Genomic DNA, 16,205 nt, shown 5'->3' with positions numbered 1-16,205 from the left:
GTGCTTTCAGTGCTTTCCCTGTCCCTCAGTAGGCTGCCTGAGGTCTGCCTGGGCTTGGTTTTTCTGCGGTTGTTCCTTCGCGCTCCCACTTCACACTCTCATTGCCAACAGTCAGCTTGGGAAGCCTTAAATGGATTGAAATGTCCCTGATGGATCCGTTACTCAGGCAATATTCAATAATTAGTCCACATTCGAAATCACTGAGGTCTTCCGAGCGACCCATTCTGCTGTTAGTGTCTCTCTATCCGCAGCACAGTACTTCTCGCCCCCAGTTACACTGGCGGCTCTGCTTCTCGTGATATCTAGTGGTCAAATCCGCATTATATATGGATATCCGGATACTTTTGATCAGATAGTGTTCTATTTTTTCCACAGAGCCTCAAGGATGTAAAATATCTCATACATCAAGAACACATAACACGTATTTACAGGTACTAAGTGAAATGGTTCACATGGATAGCAATAAGTCGCCAACAATTTTTTTACACTTACTAACAAACTTTTCTCAAAACTTGTAAATGTACTACACAATGAGATGCGTCCTAATACTTAGGATACGGTAGCCATGCATCATCAAACAGAAAATCAGTTTATAAGACTTATTTATGTTGATCACATAACTGCACTGAGTGTATGTGGAAGTCAATTTTATGTAATTTGATATTATTAATAATAAATACAGCAGTCAGATTTGCGAAGAAATTGCTCAGTGGAGTAGAAGGAGTTGGCCAACAAAAATCATTTAGGTCCCTCTCAAATTAAACTTTATTAGTGAGGTAACTGTAGCCCATATGGCCTGTGACTCGATAAGGCCTAATGGCTATTTCTTGGTAACAGCAGGACAGAAAACAAGGGGATTAGTTAATGGTACCCGTGGCTTGCGATGTGTGATGTGGATGTAACTATGACGGGAATCCGATAGATGGCATTTCCGGGCGCTATGTCAACTATATCTGCATTTCACGCAGTTTGCAGAGAGCAGTCATGTCACAGGTGAGCTTTTGTTGTTTGAGATCCAAGCGCTAATATTTCATACAGGTAAGTTTCTTGTTTTACTCATACATTAAACTTTTTTCTAGAAACATGATACTACGTCAGTTACTTCATGCAACTGTCCTGTTTTAAATCATGTAATCACTTTTACCACATTTCGTAGCTACGTGTGTGAACTGCTTTCCTTGCATCTCGGATCCGACATGCTCTGGTAGATCATACTGAGTCTACACATTACTGAAAGGAGATCATATTGAGCTCACACTCTTCGTTTATGATCTGTAATCATGACTTTTAACCGCGATAAGGTACGTGGTCAATGAAGCCAGGATGACCTAAAAAAGCCATCACTACGAAAGAAATGTCAGACTATAAAGCAGAAAAAGAGTTTGGTATTCCACGAAACACTCTCAATCGGTATGCCACATTCGGATGTATAACCAAAGCGAAGTTGAATCGAAAATTTACTTGGTCTGAAGAACGACTTGCTGAACTCTGTTCTCGAATAGTATGGTTGATAGAGCCCGCCTGGTTAGCCGTGCGTTCTAACGCACGTCTTTCCGGATTGGGAAGGAGCGCCTGGTCCCCGGCACGAATCCGCCCGGCGGACTTGTGTGGAGGTCCGGTGAGCCGGCCGGTCTGTGGGTGGTTTTTAGGCGGTTTTCCATCTGCCTCCTCGAATGTCGGCTCGTTCCCCTTATTCCGCCTCAGCTACACTATGCCGGCGATTGCTGCACAAACAAGTTCTCCATGTACGCGTACACCACCATTACTCTACCACACAAACATAGGGGCTACACTCGTCCGGTGTGAGACGTTCCCTGGGGGGGTCCACCGGGGGCCGAACCGTACAGTAACCCTCAAAGAGTGGTTCGGTGTGGGGCGGCGGAGGGGTGAAGTGGACTGCGGTAGTCGTCGTGGGGTTGTGGACCACTGCGGCTGCTGTGGGGACGGAGCCTCTCCGTCGTTTCTAGGCCCCGGTTAACATACAATACAATACAATACAAGGTTGATAGAAGTGGGCTATCCACTAACAACTAAAATTCTAAGACTACGTATATGCAGATACTGAATGAAAGGCAACATTACTCTCCAATTTCCTGGTGTTAAGCATACTGCAAAACACAGATAGGCAAGCAAAGTTTTAAACGATAGCCCTACAATGTCTGTCAGAAAATCTCAAAATCATAATCCGGCTAGCACACAGAACTTAAAAAAAGTAGTTGTTCAAGGCCATTTTCAAAAAGTTTAAACTCTTTTTTAGGAACTAGACATCTTTTGGAAATCCTGACAGACTTTTCAACATGGATAAGAAAGGTTGCGGCTGAATTTAGATAAAGAACCACGAATACTCGCAAAGAAAGGCACACACAGACACATAACTGGCGACGAATGTGGGAAAAATGTAACAGTTGTCTCTTGTGTGAGTGCAATAGAAGCAGTTGTTTCTCCAATGCTTCAATGATCTTATTCAAACGAAAACGCATGGAAGTGGAGTTTGATGACGATACTACCTGCAGGCTCTGTTTGCTGCATGACAGAAAAGGGGATCAATGATATAACGAGTTTTATTGAATGGTTACATCATTTTGGTCATCATAAACATTCTGGTCGATATTTACTGATTACTGATGGAACCAAAAGTCAGGTGATGTAACAGTGGACACTGTAGACCCGTACGCCATAGTTTTATATTGCCCCCTTTCCAATGCTACTCATGAGCTGCAGCCACTACATAAGTTAGTATTTCGTTCATTCGAACAGCACTGGTATCAAGAAGTAATGATGTACTGGTGTAATCATCGTGAGAGAACTTTAATTAAGCAAAGCTTTGGAAAAATCTTTCCAAAGTTTGGGCTAAGCTGTATGACGATGTTTAATCTCGCATGTGGTTATAAAGCTATAGTATTGTATTCGTATGATCCTAATGCGATTCCGGAAGTTGAATTTGCACATAGTATGGCTTAAGAGGTACAATATCGTGCACCTTCAGAACCTCTGTCAATATTAACTCCTCAAAAATCAAGAGACACATCCGCCCCAGGTAGCTGAGTGATTAGCCGGCACGGTAGCTCAGCGTGTTCGGTCAGAGAGCCGGTTGGCCTCTGTAATAAAAAAACTGAGTGGGAGGATCAACCACCGAACTTGAGCAGGATGTCTTGCGACGTCCGCAACGACCAAACACAACGATCAATAACGAACAAAATGCAAAAGTGGTCAGCGCGACAGAATGTCAATCTTAAGGGCCCGGGTTCGATTCCCGGCTGGGACGGAGATTTTCTCCGCTCAGGGACTGGGAGTTGTGCTGTCCTAATCATCATCATTTTATCCCCATCGACGCGCAAGTCGCCGAAGTGGCGTCAAATCGAAAGACTTGCACCCGGCGAACGGTCTAACCGACGGGAGGCCCTAGTCACACCACATTTACATTTACAAGAGACACTTCACCTCCAAAGTTTGGGCCTTATAGTGTCCCAGATACACTGACGAAAAAAAAATCGCAACACCAAGAAGTAGTTTAGCGACATAAACAAAGTTGGTTGGCATGATTCTACATCTGAAAGATGTCTACTGAAATACCGCGAAATCGCGTAAGAGTGGCACTAGTAGCATCACTAAAAGGATGCAAATCATGTTTGCTTTAAATACACGCTGTAATGGTCGTGAGCTTTAGTTACCTTTGACATTGGACGTGGTGAGTTGATGTTAGTCAAGAATGCCTTTAAGGCGACAAAGACGCCATTATCAACACCTCACTGAGTATGAACGAGCCGGCTGGGGTGGCCGAGCGATTCTAGGCGCTACAGTCTGGAACCGCGTGACCGCTACGGTCACAGGTTCGAATCTTGTCTCGGGCATGGATGTGTGTGATGTCCTTAGGTTAGTTAAATTTAAGTAGTTCTAAGTTCTAGGGGACTGATGACCTCAGAAGTTAAGTCCCATAGTGCTCAGAGCCATTTGAACCAATTTTTGAGTATGGGCGAGGTCGTGTAATAGGGCTAGGAGAAGCTGGCAGTTCATTCTGCGATATTGCAGAAAGACTTGACAGGAATTCAGCCAATGTACAGCGGTGATCACGGGAGTGTACGGTCGCAAGAAGATCGGTCTCCAGACAGCCACACGGCACTACCGAGAAAGGAAGACCATAGTGTTCGGCGTATGTCTCTGGCGCATCGTACTGCATCTATGGCAACTATATGAGCAGCAGTTGGCATCACAGTGACATAATGAACTGTACAAATCGGTTACTTCAAGGACAGCTCCAAGCCAGACGCCCTGCACTGACCTCAAACCACCGCCATTTACGTCTTCATTGGTGACAAGCGAGAGTTCATTGGAGGGCCGGGTGGAGGTCACTTGCGTTTCCTGATGAACGCTGATTATGTGTCAGTGATGACTACGTGTTGGTTAGAAGGAGGCCAGTTAAGGACTTGCAGCCATCCTGTCTGCATGCTAGACACACTGGACCTACACCTGAAGGCAGGTGGAATTTCGTACGACAGCAGGAGCACTCTCGTGGTTATCCCACGCACCCTGATTGCAAACTTGAACGTCCGTCTGGTGAGTCGACCTGTTACGCTGGCATATATGAACAGCATTCCATGGGGTGTTTTCCAACAGGATAACGGTCCCCCACATGCTGCTGTTGTAACCCAACATGCTCTGTAGAGTGTGGACATGTTGGCTTGGCCTGCTCGATTACCAGATCTATCTATCGAGCACATATGGGACATCACCAGATGACAACTCCAGCGTCACCCACAACCAGCATTAACCGTCCCTGTATTGACCGACCAAGTAAAACAGGCATGGAGCTCCATCCTACAAACTGACATCTGGCACCTGCACAACACAATGCATGCACGTTTGCATCCTTGTATTCAACAGGTCGGGACTCTGGGCAGGCCAGTCCATTTCAGGAATGTTATTGTACACCAGAGTATTGCCTCACAGATTCTGCCTGATGTCAAGGTGCACTGTCATGCTAATAGAAACAGTCATAATCTCCGAACTGTTCCTCTACTGTACACGGGATACAATGCTGTAATATGTGCCCATCTCCTTCCACACTCAGCATTTCTTAAGCACGGTAAGGTGACCACGAAAACACCTCTATAACGTAACACCACCTCCTCCATCCTTCACTGTTGGCACTACCAAAGATAGCAGGTAACATTCTCCAGGCATTCGCCAAACCTAAACCCTACCATCGGATTCCCACAGGGCATGGCATGATTCGTCATTCCAAATCACTCTATCCAGTCATCCACTGTCTCGTGGCGTCACTCTGTAGTCTACCTCAAGCATCGCTTAGCATTGACTACAGATATATGCTGCGCTTAGCATTGTTTACAGATGTATGCTGCTTACGGGAAGCCACTAGACCATTTGTACCCCTTTTTTAACTCCCTAGGTACAGTCACTGTGCTAGCTGGACCGCTGGTAGCACTTTGTGACTCACGAGTGATTCCTTCGACTGATTTCCTGAGGTTTACAACCACACTCCTCAATGCTCGACGATTCCTGTCCGTCAGTACATGAGGCCTGCCTGGTCTTGGTTTACCAGTGATTGTTCCTTTGCTTTTACATTTCACAATCACACCACCAACAATCGGCTTGGGATGCTTTATCAGGGTTGAAATGTCCCTGTTGGTTTTTTTACTCAGGTGACACCCAGTGACTATAGTTGGAGTCACGAACGATGGCGGTCGAGATCAGGCTTTTTCTAAGCATCTACGTCACGTACTCCCCGACAACCAATGAGCGTTCAGTAGTGTTCTCAGCGCTCTACCGTGAATGTCGTAGCTAATGCGAGCATTATTCGTGATCTTAGTGACTTATTTAATGAATTTTTATACTATTTCTTGCGAGTTGTCACGGCTGATAGTGGTGGTAAGTGACAAATTCTGCACAAGCAAGCAAGAGACAAAATTTTCTGTAAACACGCTTTCGTCAAACGCAACACACGTGTGTGCGCTTACCGCAACCGTCGCTTGGAACCAGTAACAATGCAGTCCCCACCAGTGTCTCAAACTGCGCGTACCGCCATTTATCGTGGATCGGACTATAGTCCCCGTTAGAATTCACTGAGTGCTCCTGGTGGACCAAATCTACTGTTACTGCTTATATACTGACAACGCAATACTCCCCGCCTCCCCTCCTTTTATACTAGCGGGTCTGCCTCTCGTGCATGTAGTGGTCAGTTCCACATTATATATGGATGTCCGGATATTTTTGATCAGATAGCGTACGCTACTCCCATTTCAATTAATGAAGTTGTAATCCCAAGAATTTAACACTTTCAACCTCCTCTATCTGCTTGTCGTCATATTTTGGACATATATTGGAAGGAAAGTTCTTACAAGTTATGAACTGCAAATAGTATTTCTGCCTGACCTTGAATCTCTGTCGTAAAATATTGGCAGGTTTCTTGGGAATGATCTCACCTCCAACAATGGTAAGCAGTTTAGTTTTGATAGCGACATATGGTAAACACACCAGACACTAAATCAGTCGCCCACAGAAAACATCGCGCTAATACCGTATAACATCGCCTTTTGTCTTGATAATGGTCCCAGTTTGGCAAGGAAGAGAATCCGTAAGTTCCTTCAGGTTTGTCATATCCATCTGTAGACACTCACTACTGATTAGATCTTGTAGTCCTACCAAACTGGAGGGTATTTATTGCTACGTTTCACCCGCTGTTCCAAATAGTTCCTCTCCATATGATTAATATCAGGTGTTTTAGTGGGCCGATCGAGATACAATAGGGTGCCTGAGTGTTTGTCAAACTAGGAACGTATGCTTGCACCTGTGTGAACGCTGCTGTTGTCATCTTGTTCTAGTCCACAGCATACTCATCATGAAGATGCAGAAGAAAGGAGAACATTCGGTCACGAAAAATTTCGAAGTAAATATCTTGGTTCAAGTTCACGGTAACCCGACTGAGTGGGCGGTACGAAAAACACCAACGGAACGTCACAGAACCCCCTCTGGCCTTAATTACACCTTTCCCACACTGCGGCTTAAACGCCTCATTAATCCGACAGTGCGTTCGACGTCTCGCATCATTTGAAAAGAGGCAAAACCGCGGCTCGTTGGACCACAATACTCGCTTCTAATCAGCTACTGTCAAGTTTCTGTGTTGTTTGGCCCACATAAGATGGGTCGCGGTGAGCAAAGACCTTTTGCGAGTTACTCGACTCCAGGCGTCCATTGCGTGCTGTCCCCTGCACAATGATCTGCCGGAAACTGGATGAGATGGACCTGCATTTACTGACAACAGTAATTCCTGTTGACTTAGGAGAAGAAGAACCACTTAGCCGAGATCGCTATAAAATCTTTCGCCAAGATAGCTATAAAGAAACTTTATTGTAGATAACCAGTTTCGGTAAAGCTATAATACCATCCTCAGATCTTTATACAGATTATTAAAAAAATCTTGTGCCATCCACTCACAAAATCTTTCCATTGAAGTTGCAGCTACATAAAACACGAAAGGAGTGATGCGTTGGCACGTCAAAATTAAAATTACTACGTACATCACAATTCTCCAAAAAATCGTTCCCATAACACGTCATGCCTACCAGGGTGCCACAAGGCTGACTCGGTCTTTGATTTTGACGCGCCAACGCGTTGCTCATTTCATGTTTGACGTACCTGGAAATTCAGTGGAACGATTTTGTGTGTAGAGATCACAAGATGTTTGCAATAATCTTTATGAAGATCTGAAGATGGTAACTTAGTTTTACAGAAACCGGTTATCTACAAGGTGTACAACTTTGCTTCCGCCGTTTTTCCCCAACATTTGAGGCTTTAATGACACAAATTGGTTACACATATATCATGCAAAGTATTTTCCATCGCTGGGCACTACTTTCTCCCATCTTTCGGGCAGTGAGCGAATCCCACGTCGAAAAAAATTGTTCATCTTTTGAAGCGATCCACGAATCGATTCAATTTGTGACTTCTTCATGAGATCGGAAGTATTGGTCAGCCAGTCCATGTGCAATTGATCTAAACAGGTGATAGTCAGAGGGAGCAATGTCTGGAGAATACGGCGGGTGGGGTAGGACTTCCCATTTTAACGTTTCCAAGTACATTTTGACCTCTTTCGCAACGTGGGGTCGAGCGTTGTCGTGCTGAAAAATCACTTTATCGTGCCTCTCGCTGTAGTGCGGCGGTTTGTCTTTTAATGCTCTGTTCAAACGCATTATCTGCGTTCGATAACGAGCACCTGTGGTTGTTTCACTTGGTTTTAACACCTCACAGTACATGACGCCGTGCTGGTCCCACCAAATGCAGCGCATGATCTTGGAGCCATGAATATTCGGTTTGGCCGTCGACGTGGAAGCATGGCCGGGATATTCCCATGATTTTTTGCGTTTAGGGTTATCGTAATGAACCCATTTTTCGTCCTCGGTCACAATGCGATGCAGAAATCCCTTCCGTTTTTGCCTCTGAAGCAACTGTCAACTGTTCACAAACACACAAACGCCGTTCAACGTATCTTGGTTTCAGCTCACTCTGGACCCAAGTTCCTTCTTTCTGAATCATTCCCATAGCCTTGAGACGTTTTGAAATGGCTTGCTGTGTCATTCCCACTAATCGTGCCAATTCTTCTTGAGTTTGACGCGTGTCTTCACTCAGCAATGCCGCCAATTCTGCATCTTCGAAAACATTCACTGTTCCATCACTTCGCCGGTCTACGACATTAAAATCACCGTTCTTGAAGTGTTGAAACCACTCACAATACGTTCTTTCACTAATAGCATCCTTACCATACGTACCTGAGAGCATTCGATAAGACTCAGCCGCCGTTTTCTTCATATTGAAACAAAACAGTAACACCTCCCGAAAATGACGAGAATTAGGCTCGTAAGCTGACATTTTCAATCAAGAACAACTTTATGTTGAGACACCAATCGACTAATGTTTGAATGAGGTTATGTTGACCGAGGTCCAAGCTAATTGCTTGACGCGTGCGATCTGTTTCTTTCGACCGCAACTTAGCGTTGTCGCCACCTATCGGCAAACGGCGGAAGCAAAGTTGTACACCTTTTACAATAAAGTTTTATACAGTGATCTCGGATAAGAAGTTCTTCTTCTCCTAAGTAATCATTACAGATCGCTCCTACGAACTCAGCATGGGTAATTCCTGTCGGGTTTGAATGAGATTGTTATTTACAAGCGCAACACTCCTCTCCAGTCCCTGTCGGTTAGAATTCCTTTACTCCCACTGCTCTTTCGCCATGTCACATAGCTACGGTTGATACACCATTCCGTGTAGACACGATGTACTGATTGAGTAGAACCTACTGGCACATCCACGCCACTTCACTGCCATGGCATACGTCGGCGGTGGAAGGTCACATGACTGCCTGCTACCACTTCTACACCACATGTGCCACGCCAGAGTTAACAGTGCACCCATTTAAGGAGGTAATTAATATTTGTCGAGTGAACTTATGGGCTTGTATGGCATAACACGTGTGGGAGCGAGATACAAGTCAAATCCAGACGCCGGAATACAGAATGCTGGCCTGGTCTACAGGATAATCAGGGTGTAGTTTTCGGGCAGTCTCTCACGTCAGTTTACGCCAATGCGACACATAAATAGTATATACAGGATGTTTCACTATGGCGCAAGCGCATGACCGCAATTCGCACGGGATGCGCGGCTGCTAGTTCCCTCGGCAGCTGCCGCGTGATGGCTTGCGCGTGTGCCCCGGCTGAGTATAAACGAGGACGCTGTGTGACTGAATTAAACTTACCTTTATTTACAGTAGGTGCCACAGCAAGAACAGCTTGACACATTCTGAACACACTGTCAGTGTCTTGTCGAATTTCGGCTGTGACAGTTCTTTCAGTCACAAGCCGGATACAGTCTTATGTGGAGTATGTGGAGTATGTGGGGACTGTTTTCGTACACCTAATCTTTGACTATCCACCAAATATAAAAATCATATTGACTTAGATCTAGGGCACGAGTATGCCAGTCAGTCATCAAAAACACCTCATATTACTGTCATAAACGTCTTTGCACTTCCATTGTTCTACATGAAATAGATCAGTTCTGAGAAATATACACTCCTGGAAATGGAAAAAAGAACACATTGACACCGGTGTGTCAGACCCACCATACTTGCTCCGGACACTGCGAGAGAGCTGTACAAGCAATGATCACACGCACGGCACAGCGGACACACCAGGAACCGCGGTGTTGGCCGTCGAATGGCGCTAGCTGCGCAGCATTTGTGCACCGCCGCCGTCAGTGTCAGCTAGTTTGCCGTGGCATACGGAGCTCCATCGCAGTCTTTAACACTGGTAGCATGCCGCGACAGCGTGGACGTGAACCGTATGTGCAGTTGACGGACTTTGAGCGAGGGCGTATAGTGGGCATGCGGGAGGCCGGGTGGACGTACCGCCGAATTGCTCAACACGTGGGGCGTGAGGTCTCCACAGTACATCGATGTTGTCGCCAGTGGTCGGCGGAAGGTGCATGTGCCCGTCGACCTGGGACCGGACCGCAGCGACGCACGGATGCACGCCAAGACCGTAGGATCCTACGCAGTGCCGTAGGGGACCGCACCGCCACTTCCCAGCAAATTAGGGACACTGTTGCTCCTGGGGTATCGGCGAGGACCATTCGCAACCGTCTCCATGAAGCTGGGCTATGGTCCCGCACACCGTTAGGCCGTCTTCCGCTCACGCCCCAACATCGTGCAGCCCGCCTCCAGTGGTGTCGCGACAGGCGTGAATGGAGGGACGAATGGAGACGTGTCGTCTTCAGCGATGAGAGTCGCTTCTGCCTTGGTGCCAATGATGGTCGTATGCGTGTTTGGCGCCGTGCAGGTGAGCGCCACAATCAGGACTGCATACGACCGAGGCACACAGGGCCAACACCCGTCATCATGGTGTGGGGAGCGATCTCCTACACTGGCCGTACACCACTGGTGATCGTCGAGGGGACACTGAATAGTGCACGGTACATCCAAACCGTCATCGAACCCGTCGTTCTACCATTCCTAGACCGGCAAGGGAACTTGCTGTTCCAACAGGACAATGCACGTCCGCATGTATCCCGTGCCACCCAACGTGCTCTAGAAGGTGTAAGTCAACTACCCTGGCCAGCAAGATCTCCGGATCTGTCCCCCATTGAGCATGTTTGGGACTGGATGAAGCGTCGTCTCACGCGGTCTGGACGTCCAGCACGAACGCTGGTCCAACTGAGGCGCCAGGTGGAAATGGCATGGCAAGCCGTTCCACAGGACTACATCCAGCATCTCTACGATCGTCTCCATGGGAGAATAGCAGCCTGCATTGCTGCGAAAGGTGGATATACACTGTACTAGTGCCGACATTGTGCATGCTCTGTTGCCTGTGTCTATGTGCCTGTGGTTCTGTCAGTGTGATCATGTGATGTATCTGACCCCAGGAATGTTTCAACAAAGTTTCCCCTTCCTGGGACAATGAATTCACGGTGTTCTTATTTCAATTTCCAGGAGTGTATTTACAATACATCGTTCATATACACTCCTGGAAATTGAAATAAGAACACCGTGAATTCATTGTCCCAGGAAGGGGAAACTTTGTTGACACATTCCTGGGGTCAGATACATCACATGATCACACTGACAGAACCACAGGCACATAGACACAGGCAACAGAGCATGCACAATGTCGGCACTAGTATAGTGTATATCCACCTTTCGCAGCAATGCAGGCTGCTATTCTCCCATGGAGACGATCGTAGAGATGCTGGATGTAGTCCTGTGGAACGGCTTGCCATGCCATTTCCACCTGGCGCCTCAGTTGGACCAGCGTTCGTGCTGGACGTGCAGACCGCGTGAGACGACGCTTCATCCAGTCCCAAACATGCTCAATGGGGGACAGATCCGGAGATCTTGCTGGCCAGGGTAGTTGACTTACACCTTCTAGAGCACGTTGGGTGGCACGGGACACATGCGGACGTGCATTGTCCTGTTGGAACAGAAAGTTCCCTTGCCGGTCTAGGAATGGTAGAACGATGGGTTCGATGACTGTTTGGATGTACCGTGCACTATTCAGTGTCCCCTCGACGATCACCAGTGGTGTACGGCCAGTGTAGGAGATCGCTCCCCACACCATGATGCCGGGTGTTGGCCCTGTGTGCCTCGGTCGTATGCAGTCCTGATTGTGGCGCTCACCTGCACGGCGCCAAACACGCATACGACCATCATTGGTACCAAGGCAGAAGCGACTCTCATCGCTGAAGACGACACGTCTCCATTCGTCCCTCCATTCACGCCTGTCGCGACACCACTGGAGGCGGGCTGCACGATGTTGGGGCGTGAGCGGAAGACGGCCTAACGGTGTGCGGGACCGTAGCCCAGCTTCATGGAGACGGTTGCGAATGGTCCTCGCCGATACCCCAGGAGCAACAGTGTCCCTAATTTGCTGGGAAGTGGCGGTGCGGTCCCCTACGGCACTGCGTAGGATACTACGGTCTTGGCGTGCATCCGTGCGTCGCTGCGGTCCGGTCCCAGGTCGACGGGCACGTGCACCTTCCGCCGACCACTGGCGACAACATCGATGTACTGTGGAGACCTCACGCCCCACGTGTTGAGCAATTCGGCGGTACGTCCACCCGGCCTCCCGCATGCCCACTATACGCCCTCGCTCAAAGTCCGTCAACTGCACATACGGTTCACGTCCACGCTGTCGCGGCATGCTACCAGTGTTAAAGACTGCGATGGAGCTCCGTATGCCACGGCAAACTGGCTGACACTGACGGCGGCGGTGCACAAATGCTGCGCAGCTAGCGCCATTCGACGGCCAACACCGCGGTTCCTGGTGTGTCCGCTGTGCCGTGCGTGTGATCATTGCTTGTACAGCCGTCTCGCCGTGTCCGGAGCAAGTATGGTGGGTCTGACACACCGGTGTCAATGTGTTCTTTTTTCCATTTCCAGGAGTGTATCTTTCAGGGGTTGTGGCTTGGTGGGAAAGGATAGTTCCAGAAATTCTTTTTCCACTAATTGCAGACCACACTTCTCTTTTAACATCATGTGAAGGCTCCTGATATAACTGATGAGGATTTGCAGAAACTTCAACGTCGTCTGTTCTTCGAGTTCATGTACTCCAATTAATGTAGCTATCCTTCACCAGAAAAAAACCGTTTCAGGATCAAGCTCTCCATCGCGCACCGAATGCAACAGCTATTTGCGATACTGTCATTAACCAACTGTATCTTAATTGGCCAGCCGATGCACTACCGCTACTTCGTAAGGTCTCAGTGTGAGTTGATGCAAATCTCTTTGAACAGATGTTACTGAAACTGCGGTCTGAGTTAATGTTAAAGAATATATCGGCTCAACCACTCGTTTATAGTGTAAAACACTAAGATTGACGCGTTTCGGAAATGAAGCTTCTATCATCAGAATAATAAAAAAAGTAAAAGAACATAGCGATGCTTTCCGGCTTAATAATTTCGAAAAGTCAGCTGTAGCCACGCATATTTGGGAAACGGCACACTCCATGTTGGGAATAGATCAGGATCTCGTTATTTTACATAGACAAAACAAAGGCAAAAAGCTGGATCTACTAGAAGAGCTGGAAATTACGATACATAGCGTGGATAATCAGAACACACTGAATGAACAGCTAACTGGTGATACAAATAACTTTTCAAGCATTTCACTGGTTTCTTTTAGTAACAACATTTTTAGCAATTGGCAGGATACCATCATTTCATGAGGTCCTTGGAACATGTATACGTTATCTGTTTGTATAGACATCTCTGTGACTTCCTTGTTTACTTGCGCGTGAGCTCACTAGCGTTTCAGTGTCGTGTTTGGCTACGTGGTGTGTGGTATCAACGAAGACGCACGGCCGGTTTACGACGATAGAGGAGAGAGCCATGTGGTTAGCTATTGAACACCATAGGCGACACCATTTTAGAGTTTCTTATATTTTGACGACTACGTGGAGATGCACCTTGGAAGACACGGCTGCAACAAGGGAAGTAGCCACGATGTTTTAATTTTATTATCAATTTTATTGTGCCTGGTGCATGTTCCATTTTAGCGAGTTTTAACATGTTCTTTTACTTTTTTTATTTTCTGATGATGGAAGCTTGACTTCCGAAAGGCGTCAATCTTAGTGTTTTACACTATAAACGAGTGGTTGAGCCGATATATTCTTTAACATTGATATTCACAACCACGACCTCTCATCCAGTATGGATAAAATCAAAGTCTGGTCTGAGTCTCTAAATAGTGCAAGAATCTTCTGACTTCATCCAAGGTTGCTCGTAACTCCTCTAGTTTATTCCCAGATAAAATATTTGATTTTCTAAAGCTATGCTTTTCTAACACGGACCTAGCTTCTCGAAATCGTCGAATCAATGGGACTACGCACACAGTTGTTGAACCAGGGTAAGAGTGGATGGTCATGACACCCCGAAAAGCCAAACCATTTTACTAACCATTGACGTAAACGGTTTGTTATGATTATATTAAAATGTTTTATTTATTTCACTGTTATTATTATTAAAATCCTAGGCATATACGGCACATTTAATGTGGAGATGTCAGTGAATTATATTTGTGACGTGGGGAGGAGGGAGACAGTGAAAAACTGTGAAAATCACAGAAACGAACTCTGGATCCTCGCCAGCGCATGCAATGAAAAACTTTCGTATGAAAGTAACACAAGGAACACTCGTTAATCCATGGTGTGTACCATACTGCATGGAAACTACAGTCAACAAAAAAGGAAAATAAATGTACACTCGATCACACAGTACATGAGGCACAGAACACAATTTTAACTAATACACCACCCTGCTACATTATCCGTTATTGAAGCCTGACTATGGGGATGTTGGTTCCCACGCAACGCAAATTGTGTAACACTATATATGAAGACACACTATGAGTTTTGTGCATTAAAGTGACATCGTGACGCCCGCAGGGGCATCCAGCCACAGAAAAATGGCCAAGTTCACAGTGAGCAGAGATTCATTAGATGTGAACTCTGTGTACAATAACAACTTGCAGTAACCGGACTGCAGTGTGTCCTGACCGCATGGTTTAGTGTCCCGTTGTGAACGGTTGGAGCGTTCTGTTCTCCCACATTATCTTCCTTCGAATTTTCGACCAGATTTTCAGAACAGCTTCAACCAAAATATCTACTGATGCAGCTTTCCCAAGTATCAAGGGTACAATAACTTAGAAATAATTTAGATGTTACTGGGACAATTATTCGCGCTTTAATGTAATACAGTCTTCAACACGAAGCATGATTTGTTTACCACCTCGTTTATTACGTGTGGTCCTATTGATGGTGAGTGGTATTGTAAATGGTGGAGATTGGCGGATACTTGCAATGATAATTAAACATATGAAAATGGCCCTGTTTGTCTGACATAATTAAATCGTTACCCTCCAAAATAATGATCAAGGAATTCGTTACCTACGAAAATTCAACAGATTAAGTTTATTATATTAAAATGAATGATAAATGGTCTGAAAAGCTTTGGCAATGATAAACTAATACCTTGGCAAGTCTGGGCTTGGGACCTTGGATACGAAGCCCGTTCAAAAAACTTTATCCACAAATTGTTTCTTGGCTTACCTTTTACAGATTGTGCATGGTCTCCTTCGAAATACTCTCCTACACAATTGATACACCGCTCCCAACGGCGTTTCCATTTCTGGAAGCAGTCGTGGTACACCTCTTGTTGGATCGTGCGAAGCACCGTCTGCGAATTTTCTTTTATCTCATCTATCGATGCAAATCTTCGTCCTTTCAACGGGGTTTTCACTTTTGGAGATAAAAGAAAAGCCACAGGGGCCATCTCGTTGTCATTTGGGCGATCCAAAAGCTCTTCACAGATTGCGAGGCGAAGATCTTTCTGGTCTTGACTCATGAGCCGTCGGACGAACTTGGCGGCAACACGATGCATTCCAATATTCTGTGTCAGGATTTCATGACACGATCCAACTGAAATGTTAAATTATTCTGCGATCTCTCGGACATTGTCTTCTATTTGCGCGCTCAATTTCGTTGACGTTCTGGCATTAGCGTCGTCAGTAGATGGCGAAGGGCGTCCTGAACGAGGCTCATCTTTAACTTCCGTCTGGCCATTTTTAAACCGTATGAACCATTGGTAAAACAGTAGGGCTTAAGCACTCATCGCCGTAGGCTTCCTGCATCATTTGGTGTCTCTT

The sequence above is a fragment of the Schistocerca serialis genome, chromosome 3, assembly GCF_023864345.2.
Source record: "Schistocerca serialis cubense isolate TAMUIC-IGC-003099 chromosome 3, iqSchSeri2.2, whole genome shotgun sequence".
Taxonomy (NCBI): Eukaryota; Metazoa; Arthropoda; class Insecta; order Orthoptera; family Acrididae; genus Schistocerca; species Schistocerca serialis.
Note: the sequence above shows the minus strand (reverse complement) of the source record.